The sequence below is a fragment of the Ruditapes philippinarum genome, unplaced genomic scaffold, assembly GCF_026571515.1.
Source record: "Ruditapes philippinarum isolate M1 unplaced genomic scaffold, ASM2657151v2 ctg2494_1_1_1_1, whole genome shotgun sequence".
Taxonomy (NCBI): Eukaryota; Metazoa; Mollusca; class Bivalvia; order Venerida; family Veneridae; genus Ruditapes; species Ruditapes philippinarum.
In genome coordinates, this window is record NW_026863666.1 from 47,287 (window position 1) to 59,600 (window position 12,314).

General features: G+C 34.5%; 1 protein-coding gene across 2 annotated transcripts in view; it reads left to right on the forward strand.

Annotated features, from left to right (window-relative positions):
- Positions 1–12,314, forward strand: part of LOC132722912 (heparan sulfate glucosamine 3-O-sulfotransferase 5-like) — a 128,792-nt gene that overhangs the window by 36,134 nt on the left and 80,344 nt on the right. For both annotated transcript variants that reach the window (XM_060707529.1, XM_060707528.1), the window contains one exon: positions 7,135–7,172. The gene's annotated coding sequence lies outside the window, so the exon portion shown is untranslated. The remainder of the gene's footprint in view (positions 1–7,134; positions 7,173–12,314) is intronic.

Consider the following 12,314-nt stretch of genomic DNA (forward strand, 5'->3'; position numbering starts at 1 on the left):
ATTTTTAGTTTTCAAAAAATATTTGACCTAGAGTCATAAGATTGACAGAACAGTGGCGCGGTGGGGACACCCATGTCCTATGGACACATTTCTAGTTTATATAATAACTTTGAAAATTGGTGCACAGGTACAAGTTAAATGTATGCAATAGTTCAAGTATTTCAGGGGTCACTGATTGGTTTCTTGGTCGAAGCCTATTTTTTCTGTCACGATCTCGGACATTGAGTCAAATGGTCATTTGTCTCTCGCCACTGATTCAGGAATCATGTAGGATAAATAGTCAGTTGCTTGCAGAGTAATTTGAAAAGGCCTAAATTTGGAAACTTTTGACAGTCTATTTGGCTAAAACTGTCTTCAATGTAATCATTTATTTAAAAGTTGCATCTATCTGGAAAAACACTATGCGCGCAAACCAAAAAAGGGCAACTACTTAGTTAGTAAAATGCTTAAATAAGAAAATAATAAAACATATTAAACAGCTACAGTTGCTTCAATATGGCTGTATTTGAGCCTGTTAAATCTTTTAATTAATTTCTTATTATAGTCTAACTATTACTTAAATGTAACATTACATTTAATAAGCCTTTTCTATTCTGACATTAACATCTGCTTACTAGAAGTAGTTAATTATTACCTCTGAAGGTATAATGTTTCATGTTGTCAAAATTTATGTTATTTCATTTTAAGTGCGCTTTTTGTGTAATTTCTGAACTCAGTGTTAAACCTGCTTTAATTTATCTAACTTGTCATTTATTGGTTTAATGAAAAGGGACGTTAAGATACTTCTGTCATTCTCTATAAAAAGTGATTAAAATATATATATTGTATATGTTACTTTAAGTCTTTCCTTCATAGGCAGAGTATAAGTCCAAATATTGTTGGACTTAAAAGTCTGTAGAATAACCTTGATTCCAGCAGATACTGATTTATTATTTGTTCACAGATTCATAACTCATCTTCTTATATTCAAATTTAATTTGTTCACAGGTTCACATCAGTTCTTTACTTATTAGTTAAATTTATTATTTGTTCACAGATTCACATCTCAAATGATTTATTCAAGTATGATTAATTTGTTCTCAACTGATTAATTCAAATTGAATTTATTTTCAGATTCAGGTATAAAATGATAAATGTAACATTAATTTGTTCACAGGTCCACAGCTGAACTAATATCTTTAAATTTAATGGAAATTTTAGATGTTTCTTCCAGTATCAAAGAAATGCTTACCATGCCGTTTTGAGTCTGAGCCAAATTTCAAAGATTTCATTTGTTTTTAAATAATTGAAATATTCTGTGTAAGGTTGTTACACATAATAAGTTTTGACAGTTTGGACATATTGTTCTGATAAATGCAAATTTCTGTTTGTTCTCTGAACTGAATCTTCTTCCTGGGACAAAAATTGATGAAAGAAGCTATTATATAAGAAGTAAAAAGATCACAAATTAGAATTGGAAGGCAAATAATATTAATAAGGAAAGTGAAATTATTTCAAAACATTTAATGAGGCCACGCTGTCTGCTCCATATTCACTCAGTTGTTGCTCCAATTTTTGTATTTCGATGTTGAAATCCCTTAAATTCATTATACAAATTTAATAGGGTTTTGAGTTCAATAAAAAAACAACATGAATATGAAGGCAGGCTGATTAAAGAAATTGACTTCAACAATGTGATCGAACTAAACCCAAAATTGTTTGCAATAACCATATTGTATCAATATAATTGTATAACAGATATTGTAAGAGAGAAGAAAGTTGTGGCAGACAATGGCATTATGATATGCTTGTGATTTTAGTGCAGTCAGCTTGATTTCCCAGGGTGCAGTTACTGTGAAACTGGCTGGAACCATCTAAGTCAAACAATGTTATATGTGGACCAAGGGGAAATATTTTCGTTACTATAGGAATTGAATTATATATAGCATTATGGCCATCATGGATAATTCAATAGTTGTGCCAGTTTTTATTTATCCCATGCCTGGTTTGTATGATTTAGATTTGTTGTTTTTTGCTTTAACATATTGGGGGTTAGTAAAATAAAACATGAACGTGTAATGGTCTTAAATTGTGTAAACATGGCAGAAAATTATGAATAAATAGCATAATTTTAAGAATTGTAACAATTTGAGGATCCTTCTCATTGCAGTATTCCTTTGAACCTTTTAGCTCACCTGTGCATAATGTTTTCTCAAAGCAGTTTGGTTAAAATTCGTCCTGCCCTTGTATTGTTTTTCATGCATTGACTTGTTTATGAAAGTGACATTAAAAAATATTCTAGTAGTAAATAAGTAAGTAAGTAAATAAGGAAAGTAAAGTAAGTAAAGTATAAATAAAGTAAAGTAAAATAGTAAGTAAAGTAAAGTAAGTAAAGTAAATAAGGAAAGTAAAGTAAGTAAAGTATAAATAAAGTAAGTAAAGTAAAGTAAAGTAAGTAAAGTAAATAAAGTAAAGTAAGGTAAGTAAAGTAAGGTAAGTAAAGTAAGGTAAGTAAAGTAAAGTAAAGTAAGTAAAGTAAAGTAAAGTAAAGTAAAGTAAAGTAAGGTAAGTAAAGTAAGTAAAGTAAAGTAAGGTAAGTAAGTGTACGTACATACATAATGTACGTAACGTAATGTATGTAAGCAAGTAAGTAAGTAACGACTTCATTTAATGAGGCTAACATATTCAGTTTCGCGATCTTTCATGCGGGCCCCAGTATATACAAAACAACATAAAAAACAATCAAAATCAACATTTAAACAACATAAATATGTACATTAAAACATCATATCAATATATTAATAATTAAACTTTTTTTTTTCTTTTTTTTTTTAAATGAAAAAGTGACATTTTCATAACTTCTTTATGGAAAGTACCGGCAAAGTAAGAATAATGTTAAAGAATGAGACATTTATAGGGCTGTTCTATTAATAATTATTCTCATTGAAAAAGAAAATGCTTAGAGTGTACATGTTTTACATAGAGCATGACCATATGGTTCTCTACTTACATAGAGCATGACCATATGGTTCTCTACTTATGTTATATAAATCATGCCCTTAGAATAAAAATTGATCCTGCCCTTAGTTTACTTATACTTGTTTAAAAAAAGACACATTAAAATCTATTTTTGTTAAAGTTACATCACCTACAGATTAGATATTTAGCCTGCAGTATTGTCATAGTTTAAAAAAATATATATAAATATATAAATTATGCAATTTGGGTCCAAAATAGCTCTGCCTTATGTCCCATGCAATTGAATTTACTGAGGTGAGTGATCTTAGGCCAATCAAGACTCTCTTGCTAACATAATACAGCACTCATTTTAATTTGTTTGAAGAATTTGTGATGTATCATGTGAAGAGATGACAGTTGGATATATCATTGTTATTCTCTAATGTTAACATTATAGTTTCTCTTAAAGGAAAGTTTTTCTTAAAAAAATGCTTTGGAAATGTAATATATGTAATGATTTTCTTACTTGCAAAGGAAAAATAGATATTTACATCAAACTTGGTACCTAAAATTTTGCCATTCACATCACATTTATATTGGCAGTAGAATCGTGCAGTTTATTACCATCTACACATTAAATGAGAATGTTGTTATTCCATGCATCAACATCATTTATTTTACACTATTTTCCTTTGTATATTTATTATTTGCATGAAAGGATTCCGTTTATTGTATAATGGCATGTATTTATTTATTAGGAAATTTGCACTACATAGGAAATAATTCATGACAAGAAATATAAATGTCATAATTACATGCAGTTTTAATACAGACATAAAACTTAAAAGGTAATGAAATTCTTGTGAAAATAGAGCCGAAATATCTCAATTATAATTGAATCTAATCATGTAAAACCTCAGCAATCAAATTTCCACATTTATATTGCTAATTTTCATGTCTGTTTGCAGAGACATATTATTTATAAATATTGAATACACAAATTCATTATCTAGATAAATATCCAAATACATGGAATCAAATAGCATGTTTGGCATTATGATTAAGATAAAATACTGGTAGAAAGTTGATGCTTATGTAGGGAAATTTGGTTTGGTACGTGGCATAGAGCTGGTCATATCTTTGAGAACTGTACTGGCTTAGGCTAAAATATTTGTTGTTGTTATTATGATGATCATCTTACACTCTTATAATACAAGCATCCATGAATAATTACATTCAAATGTCAGTCTTCAAAAGTGACAAGCCTTTGCCATCAATATATAGTCACCATAGATGGTAACTTGGTCTGATTTTGTTTAAAATTACTCTTTTCACCTTCAAAATTACATAGAAAAAGCAATTTATTTGAGAGAAAAGATTTTCTGAATAATACTTCTCTTAAACTTTTGAATAGGCTGACCCTCACCAAACTAAAATGGTATATAATTTCTTGGATGATTATTTATTAAACTTTCAGAAATACTGTGTTCTAAATTGGCCTCTTTTAGAAGCTGTCAGAACCGAGAATAGAAATATATTTTGAGAACTTTAACATCTGGTATAATAGATTGTTAATTATTATGCAAACATGTCTAAAAGCATACTTCATTTAGAGTGATCTCTCCAGTTTTTTGGAAAAACTTTTTTAGTCACTCTTAAAGGAGCAATGTTTTTGGCCACTCTTAAAGGAGCACCATCCTGTTATTGTGCAATTCTTAGCCATATTTGAGTAAAAAGCATTTGTGAAATACTTTTCGTTTTTGGGTCAGTTTACACAATAACAAGAGCAGTCGGTAGGACAGCAACGCTCGACTATTCTTAGTGCTTAATAATTAAAAAGCCTTTATAATGTAAAATTTTCTAAATTTACAAAAGAGCAAAAAATTTTAAATCCATGTTAAAGTTATAGGCCTTGAAGAGAGTTCTATAATTATGCTCTCAAAGAAAAGTATAAAATTTCAACTTGTTTCAAAGCCAGATGTCTGAGGTGTTATGCAAACTTTAACGTAAATTCTAAGTCGAAAAAGGGACATAATTCTGTCAAAATGCTTGATACAGATACCTATTCCTGTCTACAGGTTGGGGTCATGATGGTGAACAAGTGTGCACAGTTTCAAAGCTATATGTCAATATGGACTTTGAAAATATATGAGGTATTACAAAAACTTTAACATAAGTGGTTATGCTGAAACCGAGGCCGACGCTAGGGTCACAGACTACAATAGCTCTACTTATTCTTATTGAATAGTCGAGCTAAAAATGATTATCCTGGAAAAGTAGGGTGAGAGAATTACCTGAAAATTTCACACAAGTTATTTGTCCGCACCTACATCAATTGGGATAGAAATCTCAGAAAAATATTTGCAGTCCTGACATGTCAAAATACCTCAGTGGGGTTCCTTTATAAGCCCATTATTATAAAAATTAAAACCCTTACACTTCTTGGACAAACATCTAATATTGGCAATATGGCAAGGATAGCTAGCTTTGTGGGTTCAAACCCTGTAAGTGGCAAGCTGTTGTTTCCTAGAGCAAGAAACTTTACATTGCTTGGTAATGGTTGCTTCTAGATATGAATGATATGGGGAGTATGTAATAGATTGTTACCCAATCCAACTAAGATAATATAACTAACATATTGGATATTCCTTTCCCAAACACTGTCTGAATCATTAGTTTGCCTGTGGTCTGTGGCCGCACAGTCTAACCATGCAACCTGTGCTGACCAAGATCATCGTACACATCCATGCTGTCAGATAAATTATGTTCTGCACTGTTTGCTGTTTTAGTCAATGGTTAATTGAAATTTTCCCCTTAAATTGATTTAGTCCAGAGTATTAAAATGAAATATTAAGCATTTTGTTAATTTAAATTCAAGTTAGGCATTTTGATATGCTGGTATAAAAGTTAAGGTGATCAATACATGGACCTATTGTTTTGAATAAATTATTCAAACTTAATCCAACCATTTACATTTGTAAAATTATACAGTAATGAATATTAAAATGATTTGTGTCTGAAAAACAAGTACAATTTTCAATATTAGTTTATGTGTATAATAAATACAGACATTATTCATATATCTTGAGTATTATAGACTTAATTTATATCCCCCTATATGTAATTCAAGTCCAGAAAAAAAGAAAGAGTTTTACTGGAATAGATTACTCTATGATACAGATGAGATAGAAAAGGTTGTCATTGTTTCGTCTGCAGCTTGTTTCTTATTATTTTGTGTCGTCTGCTTTAATAGTTTTTTTTTTTATTAGGTTGGCAGCTTTAAGACAACTTAAGTAAAATTTACTATTTGAACAGTTTGTGTTGGTAAGTTGGCAAATGTGTGACATTTGCTTAAACACACCTGTGTGCTTTGATAAATGATTTCAAAGTTTGGTAAAGAACACAACCATAAACAGACATGGCACTGTGTTAGTGAATAAATTTTCTTTGGGATGCAAGATCTGAGACATTCTGACATCAACAGTATATGTGAGTTTTGTCACTGTAATTATATTGACTTTAAATGAAGTCTCTAATTGATTATAACCTTTGATTCCTTGATTTAGAGTTTTTACTTTTGTTTTAGCTCACAGTTCTTTATCAATCTGCTTTGCCACTTTAAGTTTCAATGATCTGTTAGTGATTATAGGGTGTCTTTTGTATGAAGAACTTCTCCTACATTATCCCAATAGTATCAGTTGTGTACCCCCCCCCTGCGCCAAAAAGATGGAATTGTGGAAAATAAATTGTGTATTGACTTTTCTTTTTCAAACTTAGTTTTATGTTGGCAATAAAATCAAAGGTCAGTCAGAAAACAGTAAGAATAAATTGTTTTTTTTAAGAGACTGTAATAAAAATGATAGCACTGTACAGAATCAGTTCACCTTTCTTATGAGCCACTAGTCATGACAGCCTAATCAAAGTATAGAAAACCTTAATGAACTTCTATATTAATTAACCTATAGAGGGATCATCACATGACTTACAAATCTTTGGATGACTTTCTAGTATTCACATGGACTGTACTTGGTATTTGCAAGGGCCAATTCTCAGAATTTTTTTTTAAATCTATGAATTATTATTTACTCTTCACTTATTTATCCTTCACTTCCATGCATGGTATTTAATACACAGTCGCCTGAGAAAAAAATCTTTGCTCAACCAATTCTATATTTCTTTTTTTTATCATGTTTACAGACAAGAAGATATTGAGAAAAAGACAGAAATGTGTAAAGGTAAGAGAACATATTAAATACTTAGATAATTTTGTTTGTTTATGCTTACCATATAGGGCAGGAACTACAAAAGAAGAGAGTTCACAAATAGCACAATATTTATAAGACTTTTAGTAAGATTGATTACTTCTTTATATATAGAGACACCTAGATGATAAAAAATTAACATTTTGAACACTAAGCTGCAATAATGTCAAGTTGTTGCACCAGGATTGTTAAGCCAGGCTTATGTTGCCAGTTTAAAGTCAGACATATGCCAACAGAATAGTGCCAGACTAATGTCACCTGAATAGTGCTCTGCTTATGTCATCATTTTAGTGCTCGGCTTATGTCTTCAATATAGTGCCAGGCTTATGTCACCAATATAGTGCTCTGCTTATGTGATCATTTTAGAACCAGGTTTATGTCACCAATATAGCGCCAGGCTTATGGCATCATTTTAGTGCCAGTCTTATGTCACCAATATAGCGCCTGGATTATGTCATCATTTTAGTGCCAGATTTATGTCACCAATATAGTGTCAGGCTTATGTCATCATTTTGGTGCCAGTCTTATGTCACCAATGTAGTGCTTGGCTAATGTCACCAATATAGTGCCAGGTTTATGTCACCAATATAGTGCCAGGCTTATGTCACCAGCATAGTGCCAGTCTTATGTCACCAATATAGTGCCAGGCTTATGTCACCAATATAGTGCCATGCTTATGTCACCAATATAGTGCCAGTCTTATGTCACCAATATAGTGCCAGGCTTATGTCATCATTTTAGTTCCAGGTTTATGTCACCAATATAGTGCCAGTCTTATGTCATCATTTTAGTGCCAGGTTTATGTCACCAATATAGTGCCAGTCTTATGTCATCATTTTAGTGCCAGGCTTATGTCACCAATATAGTGCCAGGCTTATGTCACCAATATAGTGCCAGTCTTATGTCACCAATATAGTGCCAGGCTTATGTCACCAATATAGTGCCAGTCTTATGTCACCAATATAGTGCCAGTCTTTTGTCATCATTTTAGTGCCACGTTTATGTTACCAATATAGTGCCAGGCTTATGTCATCATTTAGTGCCAGGCTTATGTCACCAACATAGTGCCAGTCTTATGTCACCAATATAGTGCCAGTCTTATGTCATCATTTTAGTGCCAGGCTTATGTCACCAACATAGTGCCAGTCTTATGTCACCAATATAGTGCCAGTCTTATGTCATCATTTTAGTGCCAGGCTTATGTCACCAATATAGTGCCAGGCTTATGTCATCATTTTAGTTCGAGGTTTATGTCACCAATATAGTTCCAGGCTTATGTCACCAATATAGTGCCAGGTTTATGTCACCAATATAGTGCCAGTCTTATGTCACCAATATAGTGCCAGGCTTATGTCATCATTTTAGTTCCAGGTTTATGTCACCAATATAGTGCCAGTCTTATGTCATCATTTTAGTGCCAGTCTTATGTCATCATTTTAGTTCCATGTTTATGTCACCAATATAGTGCCAGGCTTATGTCACCAATATAGTGCCAGGCTTATGTCACCAATATAGTGCCAGGCTTATGTCACCAACATAGTGCCAGTCTTATGTCACCAATATAGCGCCAGGCTTATGGCATCATTTTAGTGCTCGGCTGATGTCACCAATATAGTGCCAGGTTTATGTCATCAATATAGTGCCAGGCTTTATGTCACCAATATAGTGCCAGGCTTATGTCACCAATATAGTGCCAGGCTTATGTCACCAACATAGTGCCAGTCTTATGTTTCCAATATAGTGCCAGTCTTATGTCATCATTTTAGTTCCAGGTTTATGTCACCAATATAGTGCCAGGCTTATGGCATCAATATAGTGCCAGGCTTATGTCATCATTTTAGTTCCATGTTTAAGTCACCAATATAGTGCCAGGCTTATGTCACCAATATAGTGCCAGGCTTATGTCACCAATATAGTGCCAGGTTTATGTCATCAATATAGTGCCAGGCTTATGTCACCAATATAGTGCTCGGCTGATGTCACCAATATAGTGCCAGGTTTATGTCATCAATATAGTGCCAGGCTTATGTCACCAATATAGTGCCAGGCTTATGTCACCAATATAGTGCCAGGCTTATGTCACCAACATAGTGCCAGGCTTATGTTTCCAATATAGTGTCAGTCTTATGTCATCATTTTAGTTCCAGGTTTATGTCACCAATATAGTGCCAGGCTTATGGCATCATTTTAGTTTCATGTTTAAGTCACCAATATAGTGCCAGGCTTATGTCGCCAATATAGTGCCAGGCTTATGTCACCAATATAGTGCCAGGTTTATGTCATCAATATAGTGCCAGGCTTATGTCACCAATATAGTGCTCGGCTGATGTCACCAATATAGTGCCAGGTTTATGTCATCAATATAGTGCCAGGCTTATGTCACCAATATAGTGCCAGGCTTATGTCACCAATATAGTGCCAGGCTTATGTCACCAACATAGTGCCAGTCTTATGTTTCCAATATAGTGCCAGTCTTATGTCATCATTTTAGTTCCAGGTTTATGTCACCAATACAGTGCCAGGCTTATGGCATCATTTAAGTGCCAGGCTTATGTCACCAATATAGTGCCAGGCTTATGTCATCATTTTAGTTCCATGTTTATGTCACTAATATAGTGCCAGGTTTATGTCATCAATATAGTGCCAGGCTTATGTCACCAATATAGTGCCAAGTTTATGTCATCAATATAGTGCCAGGCTTATGTCATCGTTTTAGTTCCATGTTTAAGTCACCAATATAGTGCCAGGCTTATGTCACCAATATAGTGCCAGGCTTATGTCACCAATATAGTGCCAGGTTTATGTCATCAATATAGTGCCAGGCTTATGTCACCAATATAGTGCTCGGCTGATGTCACCAATATAGTGCCAGGCTTATGGCATCATTTTAGTGCTCGGCTGATGTCACCAATATAGTGCCAGGCTTATGGCATCATTTTAGTGCTCGGCTGATGTCACCAATATAGTGCTAGGCTTATGTCACCAATATAGTACCAGGCTTATGTCACCAATATAGTGCCAGGCTTATGTCACCAACATAGTGCCAGTCTTATGTTTCCAATATAGTGCCAGTCTTATGTCATCATTTTAGTTCCAGTTTTATGTCACCAATATAGTGCCAGGCTTATGGCATCATTTAAGTGCCAGGCTTATGTCACCAATATAGTGCCAGGCTTATGTCATCATTTTAGTTCCATGTTTATGTCACTAAAATAGTGCCAGGTTTATGTCATCAATATAGTGCCAGGCTTTTGTCACCAATATAGTGCCAGGTTTATGTCATCAATATAGTGCCAGGCTTATGTCATCATTTTAGTTCCATGTTTAAGTCACCAATATAGTGCCAGGCTTATGTCACCAATATAGTGCCAGGCTTATGTCACCAATATAGTGCCAGGTTTATGTCATCAATATAGTGCCAGGCTTATGTCACCAATATAGTGCTCAGCTGATGTCACCAATATAGTGCCAGGCTTATGGCATCATTTTAGTGCTCAGGCTGATGTCACCAATATAGTGCCAGGCTTATGGCATCATTTTAGTGCCAGGCTTATGTCACCAATATAGTGCCAGGCTTATGTCACCAATATAGTGCCAGTCTTATGTCACCAATATAGTGCCAGGCTTATGTCACCAATATAGTGCCAGTCTTATGTCACCAATATAGTGCCAGGCTTATGTCATCATTTTAGTGCCACGTTTATGTTACCAATATAGTGCCAGGCTTATGTCATCATTTTAGTGCCAGGCTTATGTCACCAATATAGTGCCAGGCTTATGTCACCATTATATCATAGCCAGGCTTATGTCACCAAATATAGTGCTGCCAGGCTTATGTCACCAATATAGTGCCAGGCTTATGTCATCATTTTAGTTGCCAGGCTTATGTCACCAATATAGTGCCAGGCTTATGTCACCAATATAGTGCCAGGCTTATGTCACCAATATAGTGCCAGTCTTATTGCATCATTTTAGTGCCAGGCTTATGTCACCAATATAGTGCCAGGCTTATGTCACCAATATAGTGCCAGGCTTTATGTCACCAATATAGTGCCAGGTCTTATTGCATCATTCTAGTGCCAGGCTTATGTCACCAATATAGTGCTAGGTTTATGTCATCAATATAGTGCCAGGCTTATGGCATCATTTGAGTGCCAGGCTTATGTCACCAATATAGTGCCAGGTTTATGTCATCAATATAGTGCCAGGCTTATGTCACCAATATAGTGCTCTGCTGATGTCACCAATATAGTGCCAGGCTTATGGCATCATTTAAGTGCTCGGCTGATGTCACCAATATAGTGCCAGGCTTATGTCATCATTTTAGTGCCAGGTTTATGTCATCAATATAGTGCCAGGCTTATGTCACCAATATAGTGCTCTGCTGATGTCACCAATATAGTGCCAGGCTTATGGCATCATTTAAGTGCTCGGCTGATGTCACCAATATTGTGCCAGGCTTATGTCACCAATATAGTGCCAGGCTTATGTCATCATTTTAGTGCCAGTCTTATGTCACCAATAAAGTGCCAAGCTTATGTCATCATTTTAGTGCCAGGCTTATGTCACAAATATAGTGCTCGGCTGATGTCACCAATATAGTGCCAGGCTTATGGCATCATTTTAGTGCTCGGCTGATGTCACCAATATAGTGCCAGGTTTATGTCATCAATATAGTGCCAGGCTTATGTCGCCAATATAGTGCTCGGCTGATGTCACCAATATAGTGCCAGGCTTATGGCATCATTTTAGTGCTCGGCTGATGTCACCAATATAGGGCCAGGCTTATGGCATCATTTTAGTGCTCGGCTGATGTCACCAATATAGTGCCAGGCTTATGTCACCAATATAGTGCTCGGCTGATGTCACAAATATAGTGCCAGGCTTATGGCATCATTTTATTTCCAGGTTTATGTCACCAATATAGTGCCAGTCTTATGTCATCAATTTTTAGTTCCAGGTTTATGTCACCAATATAGTGCCAGGCTTATGTCACCATTTAAGTGTCAGATTAATGTCATCATTTTAGTAACAGGTTAATGTCATCATTTTAGTACCAGGCTTATGTGATCATTTTTATGCTCCCCGAAAAAATTTCGGGGGAGCATATAGTCG